Here is a 22483-nt window from a genome sequence, read left to right as displayed (position 1 = left end):
GGTTTATTTGGTTTGTATATTGTTTTCTATGTATCTGTTTTTAGGGACAATAAGCAAAAGTAAAACAGTTTTATTTCCATACAAAATATTTGAATGGAACTACAAAAAAGTAATTTAAAGTGTTTTTAAAATGCCTTCAGTGGACTATCGAACAAGCTGTATACCCAAATAGGGAAACAAAAAGCACTTACCAAGTTTGTTATAATTTTTATTACAACCACTGAGCAGACCAGTTAGAAAATGTTCAGAGCACATCAATATTTTAAGCAATTTTCCTTCCTGTCCAAAGTAATGACATTAAATCATGCTGTAAAATCTCTTAAATAAGAATGCAACAACAGTAGAAGTGAGATACATGAAAGGCTCAAGGGACATTTGGCTAACAAGAATACCTAATGTTTGCAAATATACCAAAAGAAAATAATTACTTGGGCTTCTTTGACATTAATATTTTGTATATTTCTCTGAGTTTGGTTACTTAGTAACACAGGACATAAAAATGTTTTACCTGGCCACCTGTGTTCATAGAAATGTAGTAAATACAGCTGGATAAGTCTTTGGTGAACCATCTAATCCACATATTTTACCAGAGATAATGCAGCTTACTTCTGTAGTTTTCCTCCAGTAACCTTGGACAGCCTCCTCCAGCATTCTACAAACTTTGATGTGATTTTTTTTTTTTTTCTCTCAAGTGATTCATGAACTTTCTTACTGCAACTTGATGCACATAGCAATTATCTAGAAATGAGGAAACAACTAATGTATTCACTTTTGCTTGACAGTGGCCTTTTTGTATATTTGAAGATTGTCATTGAATGTGCAGGATTCAAAACTGAATGAGAATAGTGGTGAGAGCTATACATTGTTTCTGAAATTAAAGGCTATAGTAAGACCTTTTGGGACTTAGCTATTAATATTTGCTGGTTTATTTATACTACAAGTATATGTACTATGAATTAACTTGATATGGGATCATTCTTCTTTTTTCTTCTTGCTACAAATCAATTGAAATAATATGATTTAGAAAAATATACTTGAAGTCACCAAGAAGTCTTTCTTAGAGGAACTTAAAAAGAAACAGAGAAGAGGAAAAAAACAAATTGAAAAAAATGGCCCCATTCTACTCAGTGGAACGAGGCTGGTTTTATTTAAAAACCCTTGCTTTCAAAAAAATAATCTCATTCAGTGGTCTCAATGGGAGGAAATAACTATGATATGAAGGGAAAGAGAGAACTCATCCCAGGAAAAGTAAATACATTTTACAATGCATATTTTGCAGACACCAAACATGAATTCTTATCTCTTTCATATTTACCCAAGACGACTGGCTGCAATAGGTATTTTTTTGGCCATTCAGCTGGGATTATTCCCTGTTCAGTTTTAAACAGCAACAATTATTCATTTAAAATGTAACAATTGTAATTATTTGGATCCCATGTTGGTTTTTTTTAATATATGGAAGGTATTCTGTCTGTTTTGAGACTGTGAAATTTTCCTTTGTCTCATAAACATCAATTTATCAATTTATCAAGAATTCTTACCATAGAATCATAGAATTATAGAGTTGTAAGGGTTGTTTGTTCTAAGGTCAGATAATGATGTTGTGTTGCCTAGATTTGTTGAGGACAATGGCTTTACTTAAAGAACAGGGAAAACTAATATAGCCTGAGGGCTATCAAATGAATTTCTTCTCAGAAAAAATCAGGTTTTTATGTTATTTCCACACAGACCTCTCCCACTGCTAAGAAGAAACTGAGCAATTCCTACAACGAAAATGGGAAGAAATGAGCTTATAATCACAGTTCCCCATCCTGTACTTTATTTCTCTCTTACTCTGAACAAGTATAGAGATTTTTTAGTAATTCACTAGTATGTGAATTGTTTATACAGACACAAAAGTATGTGCAAATAGGTATATATGTAAATTATTTTGTACATCTATATAAAGATTGTGGCTGTTGTTGCTTGATAAATACTATCTACCTGATGGCAATAGTTACAAAGATTACTGTATATTTTTTTTCAAAGAAGATTAAATAGATTAATATTACTGAATTATTAGGAAGGCTTTTCTAGGACCTGAAATACTGCATTATGCACCAATATCTGATTTGGTTCTGACAGTGGAACAAGAAGGAAATAAGATATATTTAATTTAATCCTTTCTCATATGAAAAATAATATTTATTGTTATAAATAGTTCATTTTTAAAACGGAACATTAAAATTATCCATAATATTTAGTCTAATGGGTCACATGTTTCCTAATACATCATGGATAGATTTACTTACGTTGAGTGAGTTCCATGCATAGCTAAACTGGATAGTCCTATCTTGTTCAGAAATTGCTGACCCTTTTTCATTTTGGAGCTAAATGAATGACTGAAATGCACTCTGAGTAGAGTGGGAATATAGCCTGCAGCAATTAAAATGAATGTAACTGGCATTTGAAAGTAGTGTACTAAGGGAAAGCTAAGGGAATGGAGAGGTTGATGGTGACCTTCAGGATAAAAAATAATGAAGTTACAGAATCCTTTCTTACAGCCCTAGTAAGCTGGTTTTTTTGGTTGGTTGTGTTTCACCCTGTCTTTTCTTGAAACTATATTAGAGTGGCCATAAAAAACCCACTGAATAGCTATGTACATTACAAGACATTGACACTTAAACATTTTCTCGTCTATGTGAAATTTGTCCTGATATGTGTACGACCTTTGATGACAGCATTACCAACAGATCACTGTTCCCAAACAGATTAACTGAATGATAGTCACGTTTGTAACAACATCTGTGACAGCTTTTGTTTCCTTCTATAGGTAATAGAATTTGATGATGGATCTGGATCAGTTCTCAGAATACAACCACTACGCACGCCACGAGATGAAGCTATTTATGAATGTGTGGCTTCCAATAGCGTTGGCGAAATAAGTGTGTCCACCAGACTTACTGTTCTACGTGGTAAGTTCTTTCTAAACCTAACTGATTTACTTCACACAGCTGAAAGTGCTGCTGTCATAAAAGAGAGGTTTCTCTTTAGGGAAGTTAAGTACAGTTCTTTTCAAATGAGTGTTGTTACAGTCCTGATGTAATTGAGTACAAACTTTTTCACATACTACTTGACAATCTTGTTTTGAATTTTTCATTGTGAAATGGTAATGTGAGTATGTGGGATAAGATGGATTAGTGTAGAAAAGAAGAAATAAGTAAAATGGGAGTGGACAACAAGTTATTTTATAAATTATTGATAAAAAAATGACGCTTTGTGAATGCATTTGATTTACATCCTTGTTTTGCCCAGGGTAGCTTATCTTCATGTGATCAGCATTTATGCAGAAATTTGCCTAATTAATAGTGACCTTGAAAAGCTGTAGAAATTATTTTTAGATGAAGTTACGCTGCAACAAGATTCTACCCCCCAAGATAAAACACATAAAAAGCAGCAGAATCTTCTTCTGTTTAAAATATACATCACCTGAATTGTATTCTTACTTTGGCAAGTTTAGAAGACAGTAGAGGAAAAAAAATCTTAATTTTTTCTACTGTCCTTGAGGGGTGAGGATATGAATGTACTGACAAGTCTACTGTCTAGCTAATACTCTGAGGGATAAACACTAGTAGTCAAATGACCTGAATGTTTCCTCTTGTCACTTTGAGATTAATGCAAACTGGATTAGGAGTCACTTTATGATATACCACACTCTTCAGTTTGCAGAGTTGCTTGTATGACTGAAGACTACTGTCTTGTATTGTGATGTTGCATGACATTATTTGAATTGCAGAATTAATTGTTAGGGACCTGTTTGTAGGAATTGAAGATTAGTTAGCTTTGGAATTTGAAAGAAAATGTGTAAAATGTACGATTTAAATTTTTTTTTTGATCCTTCTGTGTCAATAAATGTAATGTGACAAGAGTGGTTTTTTAAAATTTTTCTCCCAAGTTAGATTTTTGTTTTAAAAAAGAAAAAGAAAAGATATGTTTCTATACCTCTGTTAACTATTTTAATCAATGTGGATTGTCCCAACATTTCTGTTGTAGTCAACTAGTAACACTATGTGCAACAAATACTAAGTACATAATTTTTTTTTTCTCTTAGAGATAGTGTGGTGTAAGCAAACTTTTTTAATATTTAAAGTTCTTATCAGTGATGCCATGATTGTTCATTCTGCTATCTTTTAAAAATCCTTCCCAATCTAGCCAACAAAAATGGAAAGATAATAGTTAGGTTCATGTTTTTATAGTACCGTAAACCTGTTCTTAACTCCTTAAGATAAGGTTCTCTCTTTATTTACTGATAGAAGAACTTTTTATGCACAGCTTCCACAATGTTGAAAAGTGAACATAAAATGTCATTTTTATAGTACATCAGAAGTTTTGCAAAGTAAAAGGAGATAGGAAAAGGACGGAGGGAGAGAAAACGGGAAAAACAATGTGAAAATTCAGACAGAAGTAGTATTCTTTGTCTTCAGAGTTTCAGAACTCTCTGATTTTGAAACTGCCTGCGTGTATTCTGAAAGATATTGTTCTAAACCAATCAAAGTTCTCATTTTGGGGTTTATAGAGAAGAAGTAACAGTCCTCATCTCTCCACCAAGGGTCATAGAGTGCTTGAGAGTACAAGATGAAGGATAATTCAGTGGTGAGATTATTTCTCTAGAAGATAGGTAGTTCTATTATAAACTTTTTGTTTACAGTCTGCAATATTAGCCTTGTGGAAGACATTCTGTCTGATTATGTGTTTTTGGGAAAGAGTGCCTCTGTGCCTCACGTAGCCGCTTTTGTTATATATATATATATATGTCATACATGTGAATAGGGATTAACAGACATACTCAAATGCAAAACAGAATGGGGTGAGTTGGATCTGTAGTCCATTTATGCTTTACCCGTCTCTGGACCATGTGTGTGACTGAGGATTGCAGAAAATACCCATATAACCTTCATATGTTCTTCAAATCTTTCTGTAACGGTGCTATCACAGAACCTGATTTAGCATTTGTGCATCTTGAAAGAGGGCATACTGGGGAGGAAGTCAGAGTTTACCCACAATTTAACTGACAGGTGTGCTGACTTTAATGTCACCATTGGTGAAATCAGGAATGAAATATCCACTGCCTATATTCCTTTATGTTTGTTTCACTAAGTCTCATTTTTAACTGCTGCAAATAATTTGTGCAGCCCAGAACTGCAATGGTTTTTTTTTTGCCAGAATATCCATACTTTTACAGCCAAATTTGTCACTTTTTCTATCTGTGGCAGTACAGACTAATAATAGTTCAATGTACTACAGATTTTTACCCTGTTTCATTAGGTTCTTATTCTATGACCAGTCTGTAGTACTTGGGTCTCTAACAACTATGAATATAAATTAATAGCTTCTGGGTGTTGAAACTGAGAAGGAAAAAGGGCAGATGAAGCAGCTACAGAAGATAACATTTCAAGGCCTTAGGAGAGACAAAGTATTAGGCCTTTTTTTTCTGTTACCACAGTAAATCAGGAAATGTTGCAGGCTAAACTTTTACTTAGCTGAATGTTGTGGCAGTCTGGGCCAAGAGTATATGTCTGAGACACACAGAAATGGATTTTTATTTCTATATATAAAGGAGATATCTGCTTTCCAGGGCAGATTCATCCAAGTGAAAGTGCTGGATTTGGAGGGAAACAGTGCTTGTAAGGAGAAGTCTAGAAGTCTCCTTTCAGACAAAATGAGTCCTTGCTATTTATTTTGGAGCTCTTTGTTTTGAAAATTTATGCTGAGAAACATGGACAGTACTTAGTCCAATTATTATTCATTCATTTCCTGTTAAAGATCCTTAACTCAGTTTTTGGGTCTTGAAAATGGTGTATAACAGGTATATTTATTTGCTTTAGAACAAAGATTCTGACATCATATGTAAGTATATAAGTTATTCAGGAAAAATGAAATGAGGTATGTCCTAGTATGAAAATCAGCAATGACTCCATGTCATTAATTTTAAAGAATCCCACTTTTATTTTTTTTATTATTATTCCTTGATAAAGTTCTGCCAAGACTGTAAGAACCTCAAGAAACAGCTTCAGCTGCCTCCTGACAAGACCTGTGATTGCAGAGCCAAAAGGTGGAGATTTTAAACAAGACAGGAGAAGATCCTGTAGAATTAAATGCTGAAGTACATTTTACTGTCACTGCTATTTACTTTATTTTCTTTGCTGCCTTGAAAGTAAAGAGAGTGACTACACAGGACACTTAAGCAGAAGGCAGTTTGTTTTCTCAGCCACAATTTTTTCAATTGTTGTTGATCATACTATGCATTATAAAAATATTGACTAAAGCATCTTTGAAGCATAAGCACTGTGTAAGTATGGAAGAATTACAGTAAAATTTCTATGGAAAGTGCCTAGGGCAGTTAGTCCTATTATACTTTTTCAAGATGTATTGATTCAACGTCAAACAGACAGTGCTGCATGAAGTAAAAAGTGAAATATTTATGGAACAATGTTTCTCTGTCCATTGATACATACAGAGATTGAGACTGAGATAATTGAGAGAGATGATTTTTATTAGACTCTCAGAAGTGTTGAACATTTCCTCACTGCTTAAAAAAACCCGAAATGATGAAAAAACAGGGCTGATAAATCTAAGGTGCTAATTTTTTGATTTCTACTGGTAGCATAGATTCAATGATAATAGAAGCTCATTTCTACACTTTCACTATACCCAGTAGTACTGAAATGAGAAAGAACTATTTTGAAGTAATCTGTCATCTGGGACAGCTATCTTTGAGGGCATGGAAATTAGACAAATGGAGTGGCACGACTATAATGTTAGAAAATGTGCTGTGGGATGTCTTTCAGTTCTAGACGAATGGGAGGAAGGACTGCACATATTCTGGGTATTAGCTGCACAGTAGGAGAATTTTGCTGTGTTCCAGCTGGAGCTGTATGAACGATGTATACCAGTGTTGATCTGACTTAATTGTTTGCCATATAGTCACAGTGATTGTTGCCATGGGGCTGCTAATAGGACAGCCTTTTGGAAGTGGAATGAATAGACACAAGCAAAGCAAGAAAATACCCATGCGGATAACTTCATACACTGGAAAGACATTTATCTCAAACCTATATTGCATGAGAAGACTTGTGATGAGGCAAAGAAGTATCTTTCCCCAAAACTGCTCGAACTTTCAGTGATCACCTATATGTAACACCTTGTGGTCAGAATTAGCATGTTCATTACAGTCCTATGTTTATTGTGCCTTTTTTTGAAGAGGAAGAATATTGATCCTGCTGTGAAAATGGTACTTTGCAGTTGATGTTGTAAAGTGTCTCCTGGGGAGCTGTGAAAGGAAGATTAAGGATCAAAACACAGCTGCTTGACAATCACATAAAAGGATTTTGTGAAACAGTGCAACAAAAGGAGAGGTAGCCAATACAACTTAAGCAAAAAAAAGCCCAACATTACAGGTGTTTGTAGAATGGCAGGCAGATTTCTTGAAATGGCTCACAAAGTAGTACAGCATTAGAAATACTTTACTATAATTTAAGAACTTATAACTATTTTGCAGTATTGTCTTTGGGAATGTGAATGTATGTTAGGCAAATAAAACATTTCCCTTCCACACAGTATAATTTTAAATACTTAATGAATAACTGATAAACACAAGATAGTGGGATTTAATCACTAGCCAGAACATGATACAAGTGAATAATTTTATGAAATAAAAAGTCCATTTTCCATGTCTGACTTACAAGTTACTGTGTGCTTTAAGTTCCTTCATGATGCAGGCATGTATGCGACACTTAATGGTTTAAAAAAATACTACACTTTATAAATTCTGTAACAATCTGTAAACATGTCAAAGTCTATTGCTGTACATACATGATGCAGGGTATTGAGTTCAACTTCTAGGGGTATACATTTGATCTTACTGACTTCAAACTTACCTCTTGTAGACTGTTATGTAATTCCGTAAAAGCTGTTTTTAAAGTTGTTTATACTACATGAAAGTTATTGAATAACTTCTGTAAGTATTGTAAAACATTTCTGATAGGAGCCTCTCTTCATGTTTTTTACAAGTAATACTTTTTAATATTTCCACTTGTGTCTGGCTGCAAAATTTTACAAATATATTTTTCTCCTCAATCAGTGAATATTTTGCTTATGCTTTTTTTTTTTTTAATGTTAAATGTACAAATTTTCCCTTTTCTTGCACACCATCTACAGTCATTAGAAATTTAAAGCTACATTTTAAAAAGATCTTCCAAAAAAGTAGAGCACTTTAAGAAAATAAATGCAACAGCAATACAAAATCTCCTGATTGTCAATGTAAATTCCTGTAGTCAAGACTTTCAGAGGTTACTTTTTTTGGATAATGAAGAATAGGGTGCTTAATTCGTAAGATTTTTTAAGATGTCTTAAGAAAATGCCCGTAGAATTTTTTTTATAAATAAGGAATAAACTTTATTCCTTGCAAACAATTTTTTTTTGCTCATGAAGTCTCTTACATCTCCTTATCATTCTACATGTTCTTTAGTCATAATTGACTGTTCAGCTTTATTCGTTCAATGAACATAACTGGAGAAAGTTTTCCTTATACCAATGAGTAATACCAGTTACCATTATATCTTTGTAAAGGCTTCTTTTTCTTCCTTCTGCTTCTCATTGAATTTCCCATGTCACTGAATTTCATCCTGACAAGTTTCTCTTTTACATATAATGCTATAAAATTACCCGTTTGTTTCACATATTTGTACATGTGCATATAATAAATCTTAGTTTTTGAAATATTAGCAAGTAGAAGAAAATTACTAAATAGTTGATGATTATAGGGCAGTATGAATGATCCTAAGAGGTAAATATTGTCTTGAAACCAGTAAGCTGGATAGACTATACCATGTTTTTTCTTATTATATATATCCGTGAAAGAAACTTTTGGGTACTATTTCATAGATAGATACCTGACAGTTGTTGAAATCTAAAAGAGGAATTGAAATAATACAGGACAAAAGCAGGGCAGTTCTATTTAGCTTGAAAGAATTCTTCACTGGACAGTTTTGGCTAAGAATGTACACCTGTTGAATACTTTAAGACAACAGCTCAATGCCTATTTTTAGTATGACCCCCCACTTGGGTATTGCCATACTAGTATCTCATGACTACAAATAGGGTTGTAGGCATTTTTGATAACAAGACTAAGTGTATGCCAGCCATTTGGAAAATGCAAACTAGGCCATCCTGAGCAGATCAGGATTAAAACATGTTTGGTTTATACTTTCTTCCCACTTACTGATACTTGTGATGATTCAATTTCTTTTCCCAGACCATCATCCTCAAATCATCAGAAATCTGTTAGAAACAAGTGACAATGAGAAAGGAATTAGTAGGTGGACGAGAAATGTTTATTCTACCAGTCTGACCTTGCAGAACCCGTGTCAGGTTGTAAAAGCACATAATTAAAATGAAGTTTCCTAGCTCTGAAGAGTCATGGCCTACCAAGAAGGCTGTCAAACATTGGAGCAGGCTGCCCAGGGAGGTGGTGGAGTCAACATCCTTAGAGATATTTAAAAGACACATAAATGAGGTGCTGAGGGATGTGGTTTAGTTTAGTGATGGGCTTGGCAGCCTTAAGTTAGTGGTTCAACTCCATCTTAAAGGTCTTTTCCAACCATAATGATTCTGTAAATTTGCTCTGGTTCCTCAAAGACTTACCTAGATCTAAGCAGTACACAGATGTGATGTGAGGAATGATCTTCACATGAAAAGGCAATTTTTAAAACTAACTATTCTGAATAAGGACAGCTTTTTTTATACTTTTATGCTATAATTTTCATATTTTACAGCACCGTGTGTCTATGTACAGATGTAAAAATCTATTTTTTTCCAGTTTCTGTCTGGATTTAAGGTAAATAAATTTAAATAAAACTGTCATTCAAATTTGCATTGTGATTCAATCACTTTGCCTGTCATTAGTTGATATGCATGCATTTAAAGTCCTTGGACTTGTGTAGAGTCCTATTGGTTCAGTATCAGGATTTACGATTATGCCAGCTTTCATTGTTCAATGGCTTAAAACAACTGTCTTGATTGAAGGCAATGACTTAATGAGAGGCAATGCAATTGTTTTAATATGAGGCCTCTATTCTGCATGCAGTTCATCTATCTTAACAAAGTCTTATAATATTAATTAGCAATGTGATTGTTATTACTGCGCAACATGAAAATAAAATTGACAGTAGGAATCCAAGGATTTTTTTCATGCAATATTTCATATTGATTACAAAAAAAGTAGCATAATTATGAAGAATATCTGTTTTAGGAGGTGATACAATGATTAATTGCTCAACCCCTGACAATGTCAGCACATCTGTAAGAAACCCAGTGGTATTAGCAGCTTGATAGTTTCAATTTAATTGTTAGCACTGAAAATATTCATGTGAGATGTCTAATATAGCATAATAAAATCAGGTCAATTACTAGAAAAAGACATTCATATAGTAGGTCTGTCTACACCTTTCCAGGCTAATGATTTCTGCAAATGCTCATTTCTTATCAAGTACACAATTAAGATGACAGAAATGTTTGCTGAAATGTAGGACATATTTTACACTAGTATACTGAAGTGACAGTAAAATTAAATCCATTTTAATTTAATCAGTGCTGTTCTTCAAATAAGGAAAAAGCCTAGGCAGAATACTTTTTCACACATATCTGGAAAAGTAATTTAGAAATTAAAGAAAGCTTACTGAGCCTGGCAATAGGTCTTAAAATAGTATTTAATTCTATTTTTGTTAAGTTTTTAAAGATTTGACATTGGAAACAAAAGGTAAAAAGAAGACTACATACAAAAATAAAATATTTTTTGTGAATATATAGACATTAGAAGGAAGCTGAAATTCAGTGGATCTTTTCAAAGCAAAAAATATTTTTATTATTTAGACTAGTGATAAAACAATTCTGAAGCAATGACTTTAATTGACGCAACAAAACAAGGGAGGTTTCATTGCATTAATGTAGTAGGAATCTGAATGAACTGTGATTTAAATGGCTATGTGTGGAAAAAGAAAATGTTATGAATACTCTAAGGCTTAGACAGGATATAAAATCCTGTTCCAATATATGACACTTCAGATATTTCAATGCTTGTTGTAAACTGATGTGAAGTTCTGCAGCTGAGTTACTGCTGTTCCATTTATCTTTATAGCAAAGATACATTAATGAAGTTGCCACTTACTAGTTCAGTAGCAAAGGGGATTTCTTTGTCTTCACTTACAACAAATAAATCCTGTGCAAACTTGTGATTTAAATCCACAGTGATTTAATTTTTTCCATTAAAATTATTTACTATAAAACTACTACAAAGCATCTACTCTGATGTAAAATGTTATATAGTGATAGTAGCATTTTAGTACTTTTGTTCATATTGAATGCATCTTGTGACATACAGTGTCAATGTCAGCAAAACATAATAATGAGGTAATTTTTTCAAGTGGAAGTAATTCAGTAAGCTTTTCAGTCAAATACAGACAAAAGTACTGATTAGAGCCAGGTGTTTTATTAGGACCATCAATGCACCAGAGTCTTGGCTTATGACACTATAGTCATTCTTAGCATTGATGCATTTCAGGAAATGCTGCCGTGACAGTGCATATCTGAATTGTTATTGTTACATAAAAAAAGCTCCTCTCCATCATCTGCCAAAGGTCCTGAAGTCTAGGGAGGTCCCTGCTGACTGGAAGCTATCCAGCCCTTTTGCAGTGTACAAAGAAGGTTGAGAGGGAAGACCCAGCGGACTAGAGACCTATTAGTCTAACCTCTATTTTTGGAAAAGTCAGGGAGAAAATCATACTGGGTACTATTGAAAGGCGTTTAAAGAACAATGCAATCATCAAGCACAGTCAACATGGGTTCAGGGAAAGTCCTGTGTAACTAAGTTGGTATTCTTCTATCATATCAGCTGCCTAGTGAATAGAGGGAAAGTGGTGGATGTAATTTCTCTAGATTTTAGTAAGACACTTAATACTGTCCCCCAGAGTCATGCTGAGCAAGTTGTCCAACTGTGGAATGAGCACATTGACAGTGTGCTGGGTGAAGAACTGGCTGAAGAGCAGGTCTCAAGGGTTGTAGTGATTAAGGGTATGTATGGCTGGCAACCAGTCAACAGCAGGGCTCAATTCTAAAGACAATTCTGTCAAATCATAATTGTTCAGGTAGGAAAGACCTTTAATATCATCAATGATCTACATGCAGGAGTTGAAGGCACCAGTAGCAAGTCTGCTGATGAAAATAAACTGGGAGATGTTGTTGCCTCTCTTGAGGAACAAGAGGCCTTGCAGAGAGATCAACATAGATTGGAGCATTGTGCAATCATTAATGGGATGAAATTTAACAAGTCCAAATGCTGGATGATACCTTTGGTGGCATAACACCAGGAACAAATGTAAACTGTGAGAGAAGTGTCTGGAGAGCAGCCCTGCAGCAAGGGATCTGAGGTGCTGACTGACAGCAGGCTCAACATCAGTCAGCAGTGCCCTGGCAGCCGAGAGGGCAAACCATGTTCTGGGGTGCATTACACACAGCAGAAACAGGCAAAAGAGGGGACTATCCCACATGCACAGCATTGGTGTGGCCTCAACTTGAGCACTTTGTGCTGTGCTGGGGCCCACAGTTTAAGGATGAGGTCCTTTAATGCCTCCAGAGGAGGGCAACAAAGTTGGCGAATGAGCTGATAGGTATGTCCTGTGAGGAGCAGCCAAGGGCTTTGCGCTTGTTTAGTTTGGAGAAAAGTAGACTGAGAGGCAACCTTATTACTTCCTGCAACTCCCTGAGGCAGGGAAGTGGAGAGGGAGGTGCCGATTTCTTTTCCTTGATATCCAGTGTTAGGACACTTGGAAATGATTCTAAGCTGTGTCAGAGGAGATATAAATTTGATGTTAGGAAGGATTTCTTAATGAGAGAGGATGTCCAAAAACTGGAACAGACTTCCTGGAGAAGTGATTGATGCCTGAAGCCTGGCAGTGTTTAAGAGCCATTTGGACAATGCCTTTAAGAATCTGCTTTAACTTTTAGTCAGTGCTGAGGTGATCAGACAGTTGGATCATTGTAGGTTACTTCAACTGAAATATTCTAATTCTAGTCTAGTCTATATTTAGCAATGATTTAAAGTATTATTTAAAGGAGAATGCTAAATGTGTTAGCTTCACAAGTCCCTTAATTTTCAATCTATGTAAATTTTCTATCTGGACATGAAATTGTTATTCTTTCTCTGTGTTATTCGTATTCCCTGTTTTTCAGAAGAAGTTTGTCCTGGAACTACACCTGTATCTTTGTATCCTATCTCACTTGGCTGAGAAGTTATTCATTATTGTGAATATACTTGTAATTTTTTTTTTTTCTCCAGAACTACTATGATTGGAAATTTTAAAGAACATTTCCTGTTTAATCATTTGAAATTCAATGCTTTTAGCTTAGTACCACATATCTTAGCTCCCACGTATTCCATTGTTTTGGCAGTTGCACTGCCATGTTTTCACTAGGCCTGTAATTTATTTTCAGAAAATATATCATCTTGTCTTAAATGGCAGTATCAGCTCAGCTCCTAAGATAAACAAATCTGTATAGACAAACTCTATCTTAATGTTCACACAGAGACTTATTTGGTTTTTGGCTGTATAGATAAGGAAGAAGACTACCTAGGGAATTCTCTTCATTATACCTGCAGTAAAATGACTTTCAAGGAAAGTGAATTGAGAGGCTGAAAGTTGCCAGGGATCTTTTTTTTCTTTTTTCTTTTTTTTTTTTTTTTTTTTCCAAAAAGCTACTTGGACATTGATTTATGGCAAGAAGATGAAGCCAAGTGCAGAAAAACCATTAGTAAGACCAAAACAGTTGTTTGTTGTAGTGGCTTGTTTCACATTGCAAACAGAAGACAGAACTGAGGGTGCCTTGAAGTCTGTGAGAATACCGTCTTCATAGATGGATTTAAGATCAGTCCAGTCTTGAATTTGTTGAAACTACAAAAAACAGATGAGGAAAAACCTCAGACTGGCATTGACATTTTTCAAACCTGGAAACCTAAACTTAGGCTCACTGGTAGATGTTTTGATGGATACTGAGCACTTTATGTTTTTCAAGAAAGTTAAATACTTCAAAATGTTGGGGTTTTTTTTAAGTCCTGAAATGGAGGATAGGTCTTAATGTGATATGCTAGGCAGGTGGGATGGACAGGAGTTGTTTAATGAGTTACCTAAACTCAAATGACAGTCGAACTAGCTATTCTTAAATAGTCCCAATTTTTCATGTGTTCTGAGTGTAGTGGTTGTTTTCAGCAAGATCCTTCTTCTGCAACTCTGTGGTTCTGCCACATCCTGAAAGTATAAGCTGGCAACAATTATGTACAAAAATTGAGCATAAGAAAAAGGTGGTGACAGGAATCCCAGTCTGTATTCATAGCTTGATCATATGAAATAGTAAAAAGAGAGAGAAAAAAAGAATTATTATTGCCAGAGTTCATTATCCTCATTTACCTTAATAATGTTATTTTATTTAAAACGTAGGAACTGCAATTTACTTTACTTGGAGAAATGTTGTTTTGGAGTTTATTTATTCGTATACTATGTAACAAAAATTGTCTTGTGTCATTGTCCTAAGACTAGATAAAGTTATTGTATTGTATTTTGGACTTGGATGAACTTAAATTCCTTTCACTGACATTCACTCCTAGATTCCACTCTCAAGATTCTTTACATTTCTTACAGCAGCTGCCACTCCACAAAATTATGTCAATCTCTAAGAGCTACAATGAAAGAGCACTAGGGATCTCTACTATACGTCTTAAAAGATTTAATCCATGATCTTTTCATCAGAAATTTCCTTGTAATTTTTCTAGTATCAAGGCATACTATGTCCTAAATGACAAATAATTACAAGTTATTTATTAAAACTCACAAAAACAAAAAAAAATTGATAAAATTATGTGCAAGAGCCAAGTGACTCTTGCACTAGTCATTGTGACCATTTGTCAAAATCAATAAAATATTTCTACAAATTAAAAGAAACAATAAATTGCTCACATTACTTAGTAGCTTTGAGTTAGCAAAGACTAAGTTTCCGAGGATACAATATGCACCTTAAGATATCACCATTGATTCCACAGGATAACAAAATCCCTACTGATCTGGTATGCAGCAATACAAACAATGGATAACATTGTAACTCAAGAGTTTTGTCTAAAAGCAATATTCTAGTATTTTGCTATGAAATAAAGTAGGAAATGTCCTACTGCAGCACAAACACTAAATTATTTAAGCCTTTCTAGGGGTATATCTCTAGTAAAGATGAGTGTATGGTGGAATAAGGAGTTCAAGCAGCTTAACCCAATTCCAAATATTAGTAAAAAGGAAGTGAATAATTAAAATTCATTCATTGAACATATATTAAATAAAGTAGATTGAAGACAGAAGGTGAAAGTAAAAAATTCCTTTGAAACATTTTTCACTGTGAAAGATAAAAATCATCTGACAAAAATCAGTACCTTGTTTCTAACATTAAATTTTCTGTATTTTTAGATTGCAACATTTACATATTTTGTCGGACAACCATTATTTTTTTATTTTACTCTTTCCTTTGATCTTTTTCTAACACCTATATTTGGTGTATTCACCTACTCCTTTTGCAATATAGGGTATATGCTGCCGACTTTGGTCATAATAGTTGCTTTGGTTGTGTTAGGATGACACAATATCACAGAATATCAAGGACTGGAAGGGACTTCAAATGGTCATCTAGTCCAACCCCTATGCCAGAGCAAGACCACCTAGAGTAAGTAACACAGGAACTCATCCAGGTGGGTTTCAAATGTCCCCAGAGAAGGGCACTCAACAACCCATCTGGGCATCCCGTTCCCTCACCCTTACAGTGAAGAAATTCTTCCTTGTATTTCTTTGGAACTTCTTACATCCTAGCTTGTACTCATTGCCTCTTGTCCTGTCATTAGACATCACTGAGAAGAACTTGGTTTCATCCTCCTGACGCCCACCCTTTACATATTTGTAAACGTTAATGTGGTCACACCTCAGTCTCCTCTTTTCCAAGCTGAAGAGCCCCAGCTCCCTTAGCCTTTCATCAAAAAGGTGATGGTGCACTCCTGTCATCATCTTGATGACCCTGCACTAAACTCTGTCCAGCAGCTCCCTGTCCTTCTTGAACTGATGGGCTCATAACTGGACACAGTATTCTTTATTTGGTCTCAAGAGTAGAACAAAGTAGAGGGGGAGGAGAACCTCTCTTGACCTCTTGCCCACAGCCCTTCAAATAAACCCCAGGATGCCACTGGCCACCTTGGCCACGAGGGCACATTGCTGGCTCATGCCTACAGTCTTCTTACCAGAATTATTTTACTTTTTCAGTGTAGTTCCATCTGGAAACCACAATCAAGTGTACATAATAACTACTTGTTCCTGATATGGGTTTTTTGTATATGGCAAAATAAAATCAGTGAATATTTTATACTTATAAAGAAAAATGCCTTATCTATCCCCTGCTTTTATATATTCTCCAACTATTTAAAACTGGTATAGAGACTAGCTGTAAAACTCCTGTCATCTGAAATGAAGGTGGATTTTTGTGTGTCTGTGGAAGCAAGCTGCAGATAGGCAAGCCATTCACTGTTGTCTTCTAGTTGTCTGTTAAGGAACTTCAAGTTTTAATTCCCTGGGGTCTGAGGGATTCTGTTAGAACTTTTCAACGTAGAGAAGTCTGGCATTAGGGTCACTAATATTCCTGCCTTGGTTTGTTCTTGGGAAAATTTTGGGTAAATATTAACATTTAAATATGAAATTAGTTAAAAGTGGGCAGTATGATGGGTATTGTGGTTAAATCTACCAATAATCATTGACTTTCCACCACAAGTACTGCCAGAGTACCACTGTTTTAACTTGAATGAGCATGCCTCTGAATCATTGAAGTGCCACACAGAAATAACAGTTGCTTCTCATAAAGTCAACCACAAAATGAAAACATAGCCCGAGGTTATTGTTATTGCTGTTTTAAAATTACAGACCCTAGATTTACTTGTTAAGACTTGATATTTGCATTTCATTGTAATAAAAAGGATGTTTATTTGATGTCTTTTAGATGGCTGTGCTGCTCATTTCCATGAAATTTGGCAATATAAGCATACATTTGTGAAGCAAAATGGGAACTGGAAAACCATCCATTGGAAATGGCATCACAAACAAATTATTTCTTTTTTCATTTATTTTATTGCCACTTATTTTGGCACTATTTTTTTTTAAATTCTACCCATTCTCATTCCATACACATTTATATCTGTCAAGGCAAGCATGTCTTCAACTGAGTAGGTCAGTAAGCACTTCTTTTTAAAAGGATTTTAACACCTCCTATGAGTAACTAAATTTGAATTAGGTAGAAGTGATGTGTCTCAAACACCTTTGGGGTTGATTGAATTTCTTTTGCAGAGTATATTCAAGGTCATTAGTATTTGAATTTTCTCCTGCTTTTAGCAATTCTAGCTATTGATGAAATTTGCAGATGTAGGATTATCAAACAGTAATAGAAAATGCTGAAAATAAAAGAACATGGAATAGCTCCACCTTTCTGTTCTAGTAGTACAGCAGAAAGTATTTTTAAGGGCATATAAATCTAATATGTCCCCAATCTTCAAACTACTGGATTCTATGACAGTATATTCAGGAAGGTTCATGATCTATTTATCATGTTACACTCTTACCTCTGCATCTGATCTTGGCCACTGGCAGAGTACCTTTGCTAAGCTAAATGTCTTTTTGGTTCACATACAGTGACTGGTTTATGTTCTTAACATACATCTGTGAAAGATAGGTTCATAAACTGTCTAAAATGATGTAAAATAGTTTCAATTGCAAGCATCTGACTTTTCTGCCTCTCTTTGTAATTAAACAAAAAAAAGAAGTGGCTCAAACAGCAACAGAAAAAGCTCTTGAAGAAATACAAAAATGAGAACCACTTCTTTAGTCCAATTATTTGTGGCACTTGTAGCCTAAACAAATATTAACCCGTCATGTAATAAAAAATGCAAAATAAGCCTATATTAACATCCCACCATCATTATTTTAATACCTGTTGAGGCACGTTATTTTTAGTAAAGTGATTTTTTGAAGAAGTAGTTGACAGATGACCATCTTTAATGATGCCCAGAAAGATAAGAATTTGATAACTTATTTCTAGCTATATTGCCAAAAGAAAACACAACAGTAGTATTTCTAACAGTTTTATATTCAAAGTCACAGCCAGCTTGCTGAATGTAAGTTTCATGTTAGTGCAGAGTGTTCCTAAGTAAACAAAAAAATTACTTCACTGTACATTTAGACAAAAGGATATTTGTGCTAATATTGCAGTAGCTAACTCCTAAGTCATTTGAGTAGCTAACTTTTGAAGGAAATCAGCTTATGCCTTGTATAACCAAAGGAAGGCTAGGATTTCTGCAAAGAAAGGCAACAGTATCCTGGGTTATGTGAACTGTAGCAGAGTCAGAAAATGGAGGCAGGAATTTTTTCGCTTGTGCTTAACATTTGGTAGACCACATCTGGTTAGCAGTTAGAGTTTTGGTCACCCAAATATAATAAAAATAGAGATAAAATGACTGGAGTTGAGGAGTTGAGGGAAAGCCACTGAAGCCTTGTTGCTGGAGCCTTTTATGAGAAGAGGCTGTGGGACTCGGACTGGTTCAGCGTGGAGACAGGAGACACCCAACAGCATCCTCAGCACAGATGAGAGGAGACGAAAGAGACACAGATGAGCTTTTCACAGCAGTGTGTAGCAGGGGAGTGAAGAGCAAATGACACACAGTGGAACACGAGAGGCACATGCTGGAGATAAGCCTTTTCTCCGTATGGACAACCAAGCGTTACAGCCTGGGCCCATGGAAATTGGACCATCTTCATCCTTGAGTGTTTTGTGCCCTGACTAGGTGAAGCACTTAGCAACCTAGTCTCAGCACATGGCTGAGCCTCTGCTAAGGTGGAGCCAGATACCTCCCCAGATCCCTGCTAGTATGAATGAGCCCGTGATTGTGTAATTTAGAGGGAACCACATCTCACAGCTAAACTGCTTCTTCATGAATGTTCATAGGCCATTGTCATTGCCAGAGCTCCTATCCGTTTCTTGACTTTCACTAAATAAATTCAAAAATCTCAACACAGAAATGCAGTCTGTTTTATAAGGGCAACACAGTTCTATTTCAGAAATTTGTTACGATGTTAATTTCAAAGTCCTCATAAGCCAAACTAATCTAAAGAGAGATGGTAGAATTTGAAAAATGAATGTGCCCTCAGTAAATTTACTGATGATGCAAAGCTGGATAAGCGCTTAGGGTGCTTTCTGCTTGAGGGCAGGAAGGCTCTTCAGAGGGACCTGGACAGGCTGGATCAACGGGTTGAGGCCAATGGCATGAAGTTCAACAAGGTGAAGTGCTGGGTCCTGCACATGGGGCACAGCAATCCCATGCAATGATACAGGCTTAGGGATGTGTGACTGGAAAGCTGCCCTGTAGAAAAGACCTGCCAGTGTTAATCAACAGCCAGCTGAATATGAGCCTGCAGTGTGCCCAGGTGGCCAGGAAGGCCAATGACATCCTAGCTTGTATCAGGAATAGTGTGACCAGCAAGGAAGTGATTATCCCCCTGCACTCCATGCTGGTGAGGCTGCACCTCAAATACTGTGTTCAGTTCCAGGCCTCTCACTACAAGAAGGACACTGAGGTGCTGGAGTGTGACCAAAGATGACCAACAAAGCTAGTGAAGAGTCTAGAGAACAGGTCTGATGACGAGCTGGAAAAGAGGAGGCTGAATATGTTTGCTCTTTATAAATACTTGAGGGGGTAATGAATGATGGGACATGAGGAAATGGGTTCAAGTTGCACTAGGAGAGGTTTAGATTGGACATTAGGAAGAACTTTTTCACCAAGAGAGTTATTAAGCATTGGAACAGGCTGCCCAGGGAGATGATAGAGTAACTGTCCCTGCAGATACTCGAAAACTGCATAGATGAGGTGCTGAGGGATATGGTTTAGTTTAGTGATGGGCTTAGCAGCATGACGTTAGTAGTTGAACTCAATGATCTTAAAGGTCTTTCCCAACTGCAATGATTTTATGTATTTATGAAAAGGAGATGGTACTATTACTGCTAAGTAGAATGAGTTCAGTCTTGAGAGTCAGGGACTTCTGCATTACTGTAATTAGTAATACAGGAAAAGATACAATGGAATAAAAGAAAAATCTTCCCCTCTGCTGCATTCAGTGAAAAGCAAGAATGCTCAAAATACTACTTACAAATGATTTACAAACAAATTAGACTATTTTAAAACCTATTTAATTTTTTGAAGCCATTAAGATCAAGTATAAAAATATGTTTCTCAGTTATATATTAAACGAAGCACTTGTAGAGAAGCTAGAATATATTTACATGGCTTACTAAATGTACAGGGGACGTAAATTTTGCATTTTCTGACAAAGAAAATGGAGAAAATCTGTAACTTTTACATATCTGATGACACTTTCTCCATGTCAAAGCCTGGTTTTTAGATTGCCACATAAACCCATGCTTTGCATAAAATATCAAATGAAAGTATTGAAGAAAAAAACAGAAAAAAAGTATTTATAGAATACAAGCTTTTTCAAGTGTTTTCTTATCTGTCACAGTATCTCAGTGAATCTGCCTGTGGGGTGTCATAGGTCATCAAATTTTGATCTACAAACAAGATGGCAGAAGTCAGCAGATGACTTTGCTTTCACCATAGTATTTACTATGCACATCTTTTTTAAAGAAAGCTGAGGTTGATCTGTTCCACATAAGCACACGATTTTTCTAGTAGATGAGTCTAGCACTAGCTGTAGACTCCATTGTTTGGAGTGCACTCAGTGTACTGCATTGAAGCTTGTTTAATTGTTTTTCTCTGACAAAAAAAAGATTTAGACCTACAAAAGCATTTTTTTTTTCTGTCTTGTAAAAATGTATCACACTATTCTGAGAGACGAAAGGCTTAGTGAAAAAAACTACAGAAACAAGAAACAAGAATTTGACTTTTTCTTCTTCTGTGTACTGAAATTCCCCTGGTGAAATCCTAATATACAGTGTTTCATATGCAAATTTACATTTATAGTCATACATTAATTATTGTCTTCCAAAAAAGTTAATAAATTGGAGCAACACTGTTTGAAAGCCATTGTGAGGCAAATATACACCATTCAATGGAGGAAGTTACCAAAACAGGAGAAGGCAAATCGGTGTTCCTATTTTGTAGATCTTTTACCCTATATATTTCCTTTATGGAAAAAGTCTTCACTGTAAAAGCACCAGCTGCTAAAATAATCGCTCACACTTATTCCACTGCATACGATACTGTCATAGATCCTAATACTTTGTTTTACTTAAATCGTTACATGAGGTGGTTCACAGACCTGCTGCTAACAGTTACCCGAAAAGAGATTACCATTTTAAAAATGTATATGTTTTAGCTTGATAGTTCGTAACTAGATAATTTTTTTTTTCAATTAGACTTCTGTTTATATCTTAGAATTGGTGGGGTTGGAGGAGGGAGAAGAAAGCAAGCAAGCTTTTTCAGGTAAATTTAAATCCTTCTTCACAAGAGAAAGAAAAAGTAAAGATTTGAAGAATTTAGTCACTAAGCAGCTGGTCTAGCTGGTCTACATGATTAGAGTGTGATGACTGCATCTTCAGTGGTTGGAGTGCTTCTGTTTACTTTTGAAGCATTGTTTAAAAGCAAAAAGATGAGAATGTCTAAACTTTCCTTTTCTTACATGAGCATTCCTGGTCTCTAACCAGTGTTTCACATGATGTTACATACTTCAATACATGTGAACATTTAAAAAAAGATTTTCTGGTGAATGGTATACATCACTGCCCAGTAGTGCAAACACAATTGTCCATTTTATAACAATTGTTTTGAAAGTATGAAGTAATTCATTAGAAGGCACAAGCATATCAACCAAGACAAAACTGTTGTATTTGGTAAAGTTCTAAAGTTAATATATTTGATAAAAATTTCTAAACTCACTATATATGGTGTATCTGCCATAGTTTACTTGAACATGTAAAAGAAAGAGAAAAGAAAAAGTTGCACTTGTTTCAGCTGCTTCTTTATAATTGTAAATATTCTCCTGATTTATTCTGTTCCTTTGTGGAAAGCAGAGTAACAGATTGATATCGATAGCTACATAGAGCTACAATGAAAGTAATCATCAAATTGATAATTCTAAACTAAAATGTAGACCTTGGTGTCCTTTACTTTCTTTGAGTAGGTCTGCCATATTTTCAGAGTAAATAATAGAAACCTGGAGTCTTTGCAAGCTGTTATGGTTAACAGCACAGCCTTACAGACACATCTGCGATCAACATCCTTAAGTGTAAATTTCTAGAATTACTGCATGGATGAATGTCACATTGAAGTTACTGCCCAATGCATTAAAAAGTTTTAAAACCTTCATTAACATATCTC

At 35.3% G+C, this 22483-nt stretch overlaps 1 protein-coding gene across 1 annotated transcript in view; it reads left to right on the top strand.

Annotated features, from left to right (window-relative positions):
* The first annotated feature begins 2858 nt into the window (after positions 1–2858).
* The window catches only part of PTPRD (protein tyrosine phosphatase receptor type D), a 202478-nt gene continuing 182853 nt past the window's right edge, over positions 2859–22483 (top strand). Inside the window, exon 1 of the mRNA XM_062019439.1 lies at positions 2859–2954. The gene's annotated coding sequence lies outside the window, so the exon portion shown is untranslated. The remainder of the gene's footprint in view (positions 2955–22483) is intronic.

This window comes from Colius striatus, chromosome Z, assembly GCF_028858725.1.
Source record: "Colius striatus isolate bColStr4 chromosome Z, bColStr4.1.hap1, whole genome shotgun sequence".
In the NCBI taxonomy this organism is placed as follows: Eukaryota; Metazoa; Chordata; class Aves; order Coliiformes; family Coliidae; genus Colius; species Colius striatus.
Note: the sequence above shows the minus strand (reverse complement) of the source record. Positions and strands in the feature narration are given on the sequence as shown.